This window comes from Ambystoma mexicanum, chromosome 2p, assembly GCF_040938575.1.
Source record: "Ambystoma mexicanum isolate Mex_15411 chromosome 2p, UKY_AmexF1_1, whole genome shotgun sequence".
In the NCBI taxonomy this organism is placed as follows: domain Eukaryota; kingdom Metazoa; phylum Chordata; class Amphibia; order Caudata; family Ambystomatidae; genus Ambystoma; species Ambystoma mexicanum.
Window position 1 is genome coordinate 1,336,427,409 of NC_090923.1, and position 13,293 is coordinate 1,336,440,701.

The 13,293-nt window shown below is 47.1% G+C and overlaps 1 protein-coding gene across 2 annotated transcripts in view; it reads left to right on the forward strand.

Annotated features, from left to right (window-relative positions):
• Positions 1-13,293, forward strand: part of GRAP (GRB2 related adaptor protein) — a 716,059-nt gene that overhangs the window by 213,601 nt on the left and 489,165 nt on the right. The gene's annotated exons all lie outside the window — the stretch shown is intronic.

Below are 13,293 nucleotides of genomic sequence, written 5' to 3' on the forward strand. Positions count from 1 at the left end.
AAGCAAAAACAAAGAGGTGATGGCTGGAAGGTTTAGAATGAATCTTAACCACTGGCAATGCTCTGGGCAACCCTCCAGACCACCGTTCTTTGCCCGCTAAGCCATTACAGAAGGGGAAAGACCATATGCAAATCAGGCTTGGCCCCACACCAAAAGGGGCAGTCTAGCCCGAACTGCTAGGCCACATCCCTTCTGCACGAGACCACAAGCATCCCCAAACATGTTTCGCCCTTGTTGGGGCTCAGCAGTGAGGAGTAGCTTGGGTCTCTAGGCCCAGCATGCACGGGACCCACGTCTGGGCATACCCATCCCACTCGGGGTGACAAAGCAAAAACAAAGAGGTGGTGGCTGAAAGGTTTAGAATGAATCTTAACCACTGGCAATGCTCTGGGCAACCCTGTTCTAAGGCCAACCAAAGCTTTGCCACTTCTTTATCGCGACTGCTTGGATTTCTATGTTCCGCCTACCCTATGCAGATCAGCCTTATGGGTGTTTCCAGTTCTTTGGAGAATCTGGCCGACTGCTAGTGTTATAGCGGTATTATGCCTTGAGATCAACAAGTTCCAAACATTTTCTGAGAGCAGCCAGTTATCCTTGTCTACAAATTTGGAGAGGTATTTCACTCTTATGTCCCATGTACCACCACAGAACCGAAGTAAATGGCTCAGGTTTTGTTTAGCTGGCTCTTCACAGATTTTGCATAATTTAATTGCTTTGCCCTCTACTATTTAGTATTTCTCCTGTGTGGATTAAGTTCAAGCGGGCCCTTAGGAATGTGTCTCTGGATTCCCAACTTGGATGTTTCGTTAGATAGTTTGGCAACTGGCCTAGTTTTTCTATCCAGCACTAAAAAGTCATTCCGGGGTTTAATTTGACGCATTTTCTCTCCGGTTTTGAACCAATCCCACGTTTCGATGTCTTTTTTTGCTTTCATGGGATTGGTCTTCCACGTTTCGATGGATGAATCTGCTTCACTCAAGACCAATAAGATTTTATGTTCCAAATGTATTAGGATCTTCGATTTCTGGGTTTGTATGTAATAATTGAGGTCCTCATACAAGGAATTTTCTTGTGGCTCAATTATCAGCCTGTAGAGTGAAAGAAGCCTCCAGTCGGCCAATGATTTAAACGATTTTATGCCCAGTTCGAACCTGAGTGCTGACATAGGAAGGCTCAGGGGCAAGCCTAGGGATTTTTTCCAGATCTGCCCTTCCACTTTTTGCCAGTTCAGTTCCCATGTTGCTGGTCTTGCTTTCAGACTGTACAGAATTGTTGGAACTATTTTTGCTACATAGAAATTCAGGAGGGGAATAATGGAAAATTTACAAAGTTCTCACAGAATTTTCTTCATCTGTGGGACTACTTTCTCTACTTTGCCTCTTATTTCCTGTTCGAATTTCCCAATCACTGGTGAGGCATAGATTATGTAGCCCAAGTATAATGTCTCCTCCACTCTTGGGATAGCTTCTCCCTCCAAAAACCACCCTGCAAGATTAAAGTGCCTATTTGATCGCTTAAACACCAAGATTTTCGATGTTTTGGGGTTGATTAGAAGGCCATTTATTTTGGCATATTTACTCAGTCCATTCAGCAAGTGTTGCAACCCAACGGGAGTCTTATCAATCAGTACGATGTCATCAGCATAGGCGAGCCAGTGCGCCTTGGTTGTATTTAGCTTTGGGCTCGCCATTATCCAGGACTGTAAAAAGGGTCCCAAGTCTGCAAGGTATAGATTGAAAAAAAAGGGCGCCACCAAGCAGCCTTGTTTAACCCCTTTCTCCACCTTGATTGATTCCGTCAGGTGGCCTGCCTCGTCAAGTCGGACCATCAATGATGTATCTTTATACAGTTCCATTAGATTAGATAGCAGACCGGGCGGTGCGCCCCAGTCCCTCATTTTATTCCAAAGCCGTTCCCTTATCACCAAGTCAAAGGCTCTAGAGAAGTCTATCTATGCTCCAAATAAAGGACCATCTCCCGCCTCTTTTGAATGTTCAGCCAGGAGATTCAGAGTCAGGCCATTTATCGTTGTGGACATCCCTCTTCTAAAGCCTGTTTGAAACTTGGATAATATTCTTGACTTTTTTGCCCAGACCTCCAACTCCAGCAACACAATCCTCATGAATATCTTGCTCTCAATATCAAGGAGGGCGATTGGTCTGTAGTTTACAGGTTGTGACCAATCGCCGCCCTTGTAGAATGGAATTATGATAGCTTGCTTCCAGGAGGACGGAAATGTATGGGTTAGTATGATTTAATTATATAGATGGCAGAGTAGATTCGCCCAAGTCTTGATGTTGTATTTTAGAACCTGATAGGTTAAACCATTTGGGCCAGCCGCCTTTGAGGAAGAAGCTTTTATTATTAGATCCTCTATCAGTTTGTCACGGCTCGCTCCCTTCGCTCCCGTTCCCGTCACTTGGGGGCATGTTTTGGGGTTTATTCCCTACTGGACATTTCCTCCGAACCTTATGCTACAGTGCTGTGATGAATTGGGAGCGCTAAAACCTTATTTGCCAAGTTACTTCCCTTCCGGATCCATTCCAGGTTTTTGGCAGCCAGCATGCTACTTTAATCTAATGACTATGCTTCCCAGAATGCCTGGCTCACTGCTTCACCTCCTCCCTTGCAGGACAAGGTTGGGTGGAGGATAACCAACACCTGTGGCTGCAGGTGCAGCAGGTGGCACACCTGAGGGGTGTGCTTGTTAAGCAGCTTTAAAAGCCTCAGTTTGCTTCAGTCCAGCGCTGGTCATTGTTGCAGTGTTCCTGTTGTGACTGGTCCCTTGTTCCTTGTTCCTAGCTTTTGTGCGTAGTTCCTAGTTCCTGTTTCTTGTTCCTCTGCCCTGGATTTCGGATTTATGTGCTTAATTGATTTCTGCTTTCTGGATTTCCCTTTCTGTCTTCCTCTGCCTGCAGGCAGCCTTTCTCTGTGCTTTACCCTTTGATGCTGCCCAATTTGCCTGTATTCTCTGTTTCTTTGATGCTGTCCTTTGCTACTGAAAAACTTGATGCATTAGTCTTTCCCTTTATAGATTTAGCTTCCTGCCTTTTCTCCTTGGATGGGTGGGAAAGGTTTCCTTTTGTGATATCATTTTCCCTGCTCCTGATCCTTACTTTCTATTGGGATCCATTCCATGTTTTCCATTGCACTTCTGCATTTATTTCCCATTAATAATTAGGTGTGGGGTGCTGTTGTAACTAGTCCCTGTGTGAATGCCTTTTGTTTTCCTCCCTATTCTATAAACACAATTCCTACTTGCCCCTTGACTTGGGTCTTATGTATTTAGTTATCCTCCACCCATTGCTGTTATAGCCTTCTGGGTCCCTGTTTGATCAACTGGGTTCGTGGGTTTACTGACTTTTAAGTGGTCTTTCCGGTCCTCGTGAGTACTGTTTCTAAGTTCCTTATTCAGTATCATCCAGAGTGTCAGCTCACCGATCCTGTCCTTGCTTGCCCTCTACGTGGGCTTAGCGCTGTCAGTATCTGTAATAGCATAGTGGGTAAGGAGTTTGCCGACTTTCCTTTCAGTCATAAGGAGGTTCTAAGTGCTTACCCCACATCTCTTTTCATATATTGGTATTATTGTTTCACTCTATTTGCACTCCTGGGTTTTAGTATACACGAGTCTTAGGTATTGTATGCACGTAGTTAGATTTAAAGTTGTTCACTGTGCGATTCCGTGCATATTTCCCTTGCCATATTCATTGCCTTCTTCCTTTCTTAACACAGTTGGGTATTGAAGGTTAGATCCCACTTTGTGGCGCCTATTTTACTGAACTGGAAATCTGGATTATGTTTAAAGATTTTTGTGAGGTGGTCTATCCAGCTTTTTTCTGTGACCAGATTGCATTGTATGTTGTTACTGCTTGTTTTTTTCCCCACATTATTAATAATAGTCCAAAAATTCTGAGAGTTTTCTTTACACAGAGCTGCAAGCATTTGTTCTTTGTCCTGCTGATGACGAGTAATTCTTCTTGAGAGGGACCAATGCTTATTGTCCGTTCTTGGTCTTTTAAGCTCTCCTCACAGAATTGTTTGGTCAAGGATAAGGTTTTTCAGCCGTTTCCTTTCCTTTCACAAGATTCTTTTTTGGGCCCACGTTTCTTCATCAAATGCATGCTGGTGCTGAAATATTTTCCTTGAATCACTTGAGCATGGTGGATGTACAGCCCAGATGTATTTTAAAATTTTTTCAGGATGACAGTTTTCCTTTTGTTCTCTCAGAGAGATGGATGCAAGATTATCCTTCAGTCTCTTCCCCTCTCTTTTATATCTGACCAGCGATGCTTTGCCCTTTTTCAGATCTAAATCATGGCCATACTTTTCCGCTTGAGTGAGAACAAAGCCTGAAATAACCAATTTTAGACAGGCATGGTCACTCCCTTCTCCCCATAAGGTTTCCATTTGTATATTTTTTGACAGGATGTTTTCAGAGACAAAGATGTAGTCCAAAATAGAGAAGAAGCTTCTCTGTGACCATGTTGGAGATGGAGGGGTGTCACTGGGCACTGCACTATTCAGTATACTTAGGCCCCGTGAGTTTAGGTAATTTGCCCATTGTGCCCCAATCTTGGACTTTTTTGCCTTTGATGGAAGGTTTCCATGTTTTTGGAATGGAATACCCTGTGCGTTAAGATCCCCTGCCAAGATTACTATTGCCCCTCCATACTCCAGAGCTATCATTTCCATAACTGATGATAAAAAGGAATGGAAAGCCTGTATGTCAATCTGGGCAGGGTTCCAATAAACACTCACCACGATAATCTGTACTTGGCCTACTGAGGATTGCACACCGATTTTGCAACGCGAGAATGCCTTCCTTTTTACTGAAAAGTAGAGTGGCATCTTTGCTTAATGAGTTGTTAATTCCCAGCAGGAGCCCCACTGACGGACGACACTTTCCTTTCTGATTAGATGGCGTTGTAAATATTGAAAAGCCTTCCATTATGATAGGATGGATTGTCCACATCTCTTGAAGGCATACAATATCTATATTGCAAAAAAGGGTATTTTTCAATTTGCTGGTTGTGAATGATTTGGGTCCGCGAGTGTTCCAACTTGAGATGGATACTTTATCCTGCCTAAAGAGTCTGCGACCCCAGACCTAGTTTTTGTAGGACTTGCGTGAGAATCTCTGGAGGTGCGGCCAATGTACTGGCCTGTGCATCCCTGTCGGCCTCAGGAGTTTTTGAAGGAGCAATACCAGTTGTTGTTCCCACCAGCCCAGTTCAGATGCCTACATTAGGCCTCCTGTCTTCGCTTCTTGCATTTCTCCCTTCTTCTGGTATGTTGCGGTAAACCTGTAGATTGACTTTCTTCAGTTCTATCTTGTTGCTCTGTATTGCATTCCAGGACTTTGTTGATGTAAATCCCACCTCGACCAGTTTTGTATTATTTCTGGAACAAAACTCAACATATTCTGTGTCTCCTGACCCAAAAAGAAAGAGATTTGGGATCTTGTTGAAATAACCCAAGATCGCCCCTCTGCATAGAGAGTTGTACTTCTGCATTTTATTTGTCGCTTCAAGGCACAGTTTTGGAATGGCATATTCTATGCAATTGTTGATGCCCCGGGCAATTGTGGATGAGTTTTCGCTAACCAGTGATCCTGAACCGGAAAGTTTGGCGTCAGATATTTTTGCTCTTCCACAATTACTGTTGTTTTGCCCAAGCCATTTTTACTTCCATCGGGCAGAAGGGGCGCTGGGAGACCCGATGAGGGTCGTTTCAGGAAGATAGGTGCAATTTTTCTACCAGTTCCTTCAGCTGGGGCAAACAAGGTCTTTATACTAGATTTGCACCCCTTCTTAGCGAAAATTGGCGCCCACGGAGGGCCCTTTAAAGGGGGGCAGCTCTTTATGACATTCATCCCTCCCTTCTCGTTTCCTTGGTTTTTGAGACTTGGGAAATTATTTTCCCCTGATCCTGAAGGCTCCGGCTCTTCAATTGGAGCTAATGGGTGCTCTGTCTGTAAGCCCACACTTATCGTTGTAGTTTGTGTTAGCTGTGATCCCTGTTGATTTTGTCTTGAGTTCACAGCATTTACCCCAGCTTTTTTCTGTCCAGACGAGATTATGGGGGGTATTTTATCATTTGAGTCTCTTTTTGCCCCCTTGAAGAACGAGTGAATCTCATTTTCTTCTTGAATAATCTCATGTGGTTCTTCATCTAGTGAGATTATTCCTTCACTATTTATAAGTGGTTCTTTGGCACTCATTTTTGTTCCTTTCCTTTTTTTCTCTGGATTTTTTAGATTTTTTCTAAGAGCAATCCGGAAAGCAGTGCTACTTATCCTTTTAGTTTCTCTTTTTTTTTGCTCTTCTTCTTCCTTTAGAGAGGTGTTTGCTAGCCTCTGTCTATCCTGAATTATGAGCATTTTGGTTCTGAGGCAAAGCGTCTGGAAGAGCTTGCCGAAGTTCAGCTGCTCCATCTTCTGGTTCCTCAGCTGCATGTGCCAACCTTATGAACTCTTCTAGGACTGATTCCGAAAGTGGAGTGTCATCAAAGGGGTTGCTATGGCGCTCTTCCTTTCCCGGATCTTTCTCATCTCCATTTTTTTTTTAAAAAGTTTTTATTAAATTTTCCAAACAAACAAACCATAAAACCAAACAAACAGTGCATGTTTCAACAGTTTCATTACACTTTTTAACATTCCTAACCATTACTCCCACTACCCCACCCGCCCTTGCAAGTCTATTACATTGAATCATCAGATTCCACACCTTGTGGTTCGGTCTCCTTCTCAACAGGTTCAGTCGGGTCACCTAATGACCCAAACAGTCCGGCTATCAGTGATTTCCAGGCCATCAGGGACTCATTCTCCTCCTCCCCCCATTGCTACACGCTTCTTGCCATGCTATGGTTTCGGCTTCTGCCCATTTTTGCAAGTCTTTCCACCACACCTCTATCCTCGGCACATGGCATGACTTCCATCCCATGGCAATCCTTCTCTTTGCAAGCACATAAGCCAGATCCATTAGTTTGCTTACATGCCTGAGTTTCCGTGGTCTGGGGAACCCCCGCCAGCAGACAGGCCCACACCGTATCCACTACTATCTTGACCCCTCTTCCTTCTAGTTTCTCTTTTACTCCCCTCCAGAACCTCTCTATGATCGGGCATGACCAAAACATATGCAGCATGCCCGCGTTCTCTTCATCGTACTTGGGGCATGCTTGCCGACCTGCATTCTCGAACCTCGATATCCTCCAAGGCATCATATAAGCCTTGTGTGTTATGTAAAGCTGTATCTGTTTCAGCCTCGCGTTTCTAGACACCCTCTTATGATACCTTTGCACCCGTTCCCACATCCCATCTCCCATTTGGGCCCCGACCTCCGTTTCCCAGTCCATTCTCAGCTGCGTGACCTCCTTCCCCAGTTTAGACATCAACATCTCGTACAGCCTGGAAACCTCATGGCCCCCCTCAGCTATATCATATATCACATCGATGGTGGCGTCCAGTTCTTCCTCCAGCACAGTTTCGGGCTACATTCTCTTAATCCTCTGTACCATTCTGTGGTACGTAATGTACTGGCCTTCGTGCAACCCAGCCTCCTCCTGCAGCCCCTCAAAAGTAACACAAGAGCCCCCCTGCCAAATATCCCCCACCGTTGCCACCCCAGCCTGCTCCCAGTGGGTCCGGAATATCAGTCGCAGCTGAGCGTCTGCCCCTGTCAATACAACCAATGGCATCTGCGGCAAGCATGGGGACGGGTTCCCCATCAATTGGCATGCCCTGCGCCACACCTTCCAGCCCAGCAGCATCATTTTAGGGCGCCCCACCATCTCCGCCCTGGGTGCCCACATAACTTCTTTCAAATAAAAAGGTGCACAATCCCGCCCAAACAGCCTAAATTCGGAGGTCTCTTCATCAGATAGCCATTTGGCAACATAGTGCAACTGGCTCGCCACATAGTACGCCTCGTAATTGGGTAGCTTTATTCCCCCTTTGTCATGGAAGTTCTGAAGCTTCCACAACGTCACTCTGTTTCGCGTGCCATGCCACAGAAAGTCCCTACACATGCTATTCAGTTTGGTAAAGAACCCTTTAGGAATCAGGTATGGAATATTCCCGAAGTAATGCAGGAGCCTCGGCAGGACCACCATCTTTAGCATCGCTCCCCGCCCCATCATCGCCAAAGGCAGCTTCGCCCAAAACCGCATGCATTTCTCAATTTTCTGGATTGCCACCTCTGTATTACACCTATGCTCCTCCCCCACGGTGTAATATATATCTATCCCCAGGTACCGAAAAGTACTAACCGCCCACGGTACCTGTAAAACCAGTAACCTCTCCACTGGAACCCCTATATACCCCCCAACAGGAACAGACTAGACTTCTGGGGGTTCACCGCTATGCCTGATAGCACAACATATCTCCCAAGCACTTCCCTAATGTACTGGAGGTTCTCCTCCGGATACCGCACATACAGCAACATGTCGTCCGCATATAGGGAGACCAAATGCCGCTCCCCATTCACCTCGATGCCTATGGTGTCATATTGCTGCCTCAGATAGATCGCAAGAGGCTCCAGGGCCAGTATGTAGAGCATAGGTGACCACGGGCATCCTTGTCTAGTACCCCTACTAAGATGCCACCTCTCTGATATCACAGATCCGTCTTTACTCTGGCCAGCGGTTCACTATACAAAATCTTCGCCCACCTTACATAGCCAGGCCCTAACCCATAGTGTTTCAGGGCCGCCAGCAGCCACAGCCACTTGACGGAGTCGAAGGCCTTGATCGCATCCAAGTACACGATTGCCATTTCCTCCTCACTTCCGCTGCCAAACTCAATGATCCTCTGAAGTCGCCTATGATTGTTGGTGATGTTTCTATGGGGGACATAACCCGTTTGATCTGGATGTATTAGCTTACCAATGACCTTTTTCAGTCTATTCGCCAAGACCGCAGTTAATATCTTGCCGTCCTGGTTCAACATTGACACAGGTCTGAAGGAACCACAGCTGCGCCCTGGTTTATTTGGTTTAGGGAGAGGTACTATAACAGCCTCTCTCAGTGACTCCGGTAAGCGGCCCATCTCGAACGCCTCGTTTATCATTTCTAGCAGCGGGGTGAGGACCTCTTCTATATATACCTTGTAAAATTTGCTTGGGAGCCCGCCTGTTCCAGGGGTCTTACTAGTAGGCAACTGCCTCACCACCTCCCCCAGTTCTTCCAGGGTGATCGGGGAGTCCAATTCCTCTCTTTCTTCCTCACTTATCTTGGGCAGCCCCATATCCTCAAGCGTTTCTTCTATCATTACCCGGCTACTTTCCCTGTCTTCCCCTTATAACACTTTATAATAATCCACAAACGCTTGATTAACTCCCTCCTGGGTGTCCACTACGCTACCATCTTCCCTCTCTAGAGTTCTAATTGTGGCTCTGGGGGTCTCGCTCTTATATAACCACGCCAGAAGTCTCCCCGGTTTATCACCTCCCGCATGCTGTCTCTCTATGTACCTTTTATAATTAAGGTTGCACAACCTCTCCCAGTAATCCGCACATTTTTGCTGCAGCTTAAGTATTAAATCTAGTTTCTCCGCTGTATCGTCACCGGCTTTTAAGGCCTCTTCCAATTTTGCTTCTGTCTCCCTCAGTTCAGTTGAAACCCCACCCTGTAGGCCCTTGGATTTCGCCATGGCCGCCCCCCTCATAACAACTTTAAAGGCCTCCCATAGTGTCCCCGCCGAGTCCACACTCCCAGTGTTGCTTTCAAAATAATTTACTATCTCCTCCCGTAAATCCTCTCTAAAGAAGGGGTCTCTCAACGCCTCCGCTCGTAGGCCCATGTCGGGATCCTTGCCCTCAGGGGGCAGTATTGCCACACAAGAATCAGGGGTGAGTGGTCCGAGAAGACCCTGGCCCTGTACTCTATGTGCGCAATCTCCGCTATCATTTCAGGTGATGCGAAGACATAGTCCAACCTTGTTGATAACTGCTGTGGGGCAGAATAATGCGAATATTGCCTTTCCCCAGGGTGCCACAATCTCCATGCATCTTCCAACCCAAAGTCATCAAGCAGTGTCTGTAGCGCCCTGGCTGCAGGGGTCGGTCTATCCAATTTCCCGTCCGATCTGTCCACCCTCGGGTTCAATACATAGTTGAAGTCCCCTCTCCAGATCACTGCGCTTCCCACACACACGCTCAGATTCGCACTCAGTGTCCTAATGTACGCCGCCGTGTTCTGGTTTGGGGCGTATGTGTTAACAATACTTATCTCCCTATTCTCTACCAATCCCCTCAGCATAACCATCCTCCCGTCTGTCTAAGCCACCACTTGCAACCGCTGAAACGGGACATGTGGCGCCACCCATATAAGTACTCCTCTTGTGTAGGCCGAGTACGAAGAGCCCACCAACACCCCCTTCCACTTTCCCGCAATCGTGTCCATCCTCTCACGTTTAAGGTGGGTTTCCTGTAGCAATGCAATATCTATTTTCTGCCTGCGCAGATACAGCATAACCTTGTTCCTTTTTAAATAGCTATTAAGCCCCCGCACATTCCATGTGAGTATTTTAAGGTCCCCCATGGCCTGGTATGATCCCATTCCCTCCCCCCCAGGTGCAGTGCAACCTTGAGTTCCATTCCAATCTATATAGGCTCGCATCCCCTTCTAAAACCCCGTTAACCAAAAACACACCAAACTTCCCACTCCCTCTCCCCCCCGCCTCCCATCCCTTCCCCAACACTCTCCCCGCCAACTGTTGCCCAGCTCCATCCCTGGATCTCAGGCTCTCCCGCATCTAGCTCTTTCCGGCTTTCGCCTGTACTCGAAGCTCTGCAGGGTGAGGCCGCGCTAGTGGCCAACCTACTATAACTACAACTACATTTCGGGGGTAGGATGCTACCGCCCTGCCGCTCCAATAGCACGTCAAAGAACTACACATCGCTATACAGTTTAAATATATGTAACCGCCACTATATTCAAGTCCATCAAGTCTCTCACAATCTGCAATATGTTATCGAATATCAGCCTCCTACAACCAGGCCCATCGTTCTCAGCCTTCGCCTAGGCACCCTTTGGATGTTCGCTCGCCATCATAGCAAAATGCATCCCGTGTCTGAGTCACTTTTCACGTCCATTTTGTGTCTCCTCCGTGTCTTGATCCGGGCAGCCCTACAGATCCAACCACGTTGTCACTTCTTCCGGAGTGTCAAAAAAATGCATTTTGCTCTTATACACGACTTTCAATTTCGCCGAGTACAGCAGCATATATTTTATCCCAGCCGCCCGCCGCCTCCGTTTGATAGTTACATATCTGTCCCGCTGCCTTTGGACCAGCATAGTGTAATCCGGGTATGCCGTGATAGTGCTGGAGGCCCTCTCGATCGTTCCGTCTTTCCGAAAATACTCCAATATTTTTTCCCGGTCTTTGTAGTTCAGTATTTTGGCAATTATCGCTCGTGGAGGGGCTCCTGGTCTCGGCTTCCGCATGAGGGCACTATGTGCGCGCTCAACCACAAATCCCTGAGAGAGTGTACTGGCCCCGATTCCTTGTAGGAGTAAGTTCTCGATGTAATCAGTCGGGTCCTGGCCCTCCTCGCCTTCCGGCAACCCCACCACGCGAATGTTGTTTCTCCTCGCTCTCCCTTGTGCTTCTTCTGCTCGACAAGTTGGCCACCTGTTGCTTGAGGACATGGATCTCTTTTGTATTGTTGGTGCTGGTGTCCGTGTTAGATTTCACCGTGCCCTCCAGGCTGCTTGTGCGTTCTGCCAGTCCCCTGACGTCTTGTCTCAGCAGGGAGACTTCGATGCCCACTGCTTCAATTTTAGCCTCCAGGGAAGTGCGTAAATCCATTATCGCAACCTCCCAAGATTCCTTCAGCTCCGTAATGGCTTCCAAAATCTGATGATTATCAGCCGCTGTCGCGCCCTCAGCCTGTGCCATCGGGCCTTTGGTTGCGGTGGCCGCAGGAGACAGTTGTACTTTTGCAAAAATGTCCATCGTGGGTTGTTTGTTCTTATTCTTGCCCACGGCCCCTCGCGCCGCCATTTTCCGGTTTTCGTTGGGTCTCCCTATCACGATTCAGCGACCGAGTGTCTCCCCAACCGTAATTTCCGCTCTTTACCGACTGTCGCGGTGGTCTCCAGGCAGTCGCAAACTCCACCTCCTCTCGCCGCTACTAGTTCAATGCCAAGCGAGCGCTTCTCGTGCTGGTCATGGTGCGGCCTGCATTTTCACACCTCTGCTGCCCTCGGGCCCCTGCTGTCCGGGCCAGCACCCAAGCTTTCATGACTCAAGGCCTACAGCCCCCAGGGGTTTTGTTCCGCCTTCACCTCGCCATTGTCGTTCATTCCCCGTGGCTGCCGCCTCTATTTGTCCTCTTCGGGTACCCTAGTTTTGTTTCTTTTGTTGTCGGCCATCTTGTGTGACAATGGACCGAGCCGCCGCCGTCGTTCGTCGAGCAATTCCTCCAGACTCCCGCTTACGATTTTCTCGATCTTTATACAATGAGCGAAGCATCCATTCCCATGTGTGTGTGATCGATTCTGGAACCAATGGCGCACTTTCAAAGGTAGTTTGTACGGATCATCTGTCGGATCCCCCGTAGCTACACGGGAAGTACGTCCTACTCCATGGCTGCCCAAGCCACGCCCCCTCTCCATTATTTGTCCCGTTTTGAGATTTCAGTAAGAGGTGGAGTTCTATAATCAAATTATTTTGCTCAACCTCTTCTTTTCTTTTCTCCTCTAGAGTCCACTGGATTGCCGAGAGGTCTAGACCAGGGGTGCACAACTGATTTTGACAGAGGGCCGAAAGTACCTTACATGAGGGCTATAGTGGGCCGAAAAGTAAAAGTGGGCGGGGCGGTAGGCGGGACATGTCAGGAGGCTTTTTCAACCCCCAATTTGTATTAAACACATGGAAAAAGATATGTTTTTGAGGGGTAACGATTTTTATTGCATTTCAAGCTTACATTTTGTACTACACATTTTCCATTGCTATCATTTATTTCGATTTAGTTATTGTATATCGTCTGTTTAATTAAATTATATATATTTTATTGACCCTTGATTGGACATTCTGTTATTTTGGACTGCTATAGTTTGCTGTTTGGGTTACCCAAGAGGTGTATGGCCTTCGTTGAGTCAGGTTTCCTCAAAAAAGCAAAGGATGTACATCTCCTAACTGTGCCTGTTTTAGCTTTATTATTGAGTTCACTCTTGGAGTGCAACACTATGCCCCATGGCACCCATCCCCAACCAAACACTATGCCCCATGGTCCCCTCACCCCCAACCAAACACTATGCCCCATGGCTCCCACCCCCAACCAAACACTATGC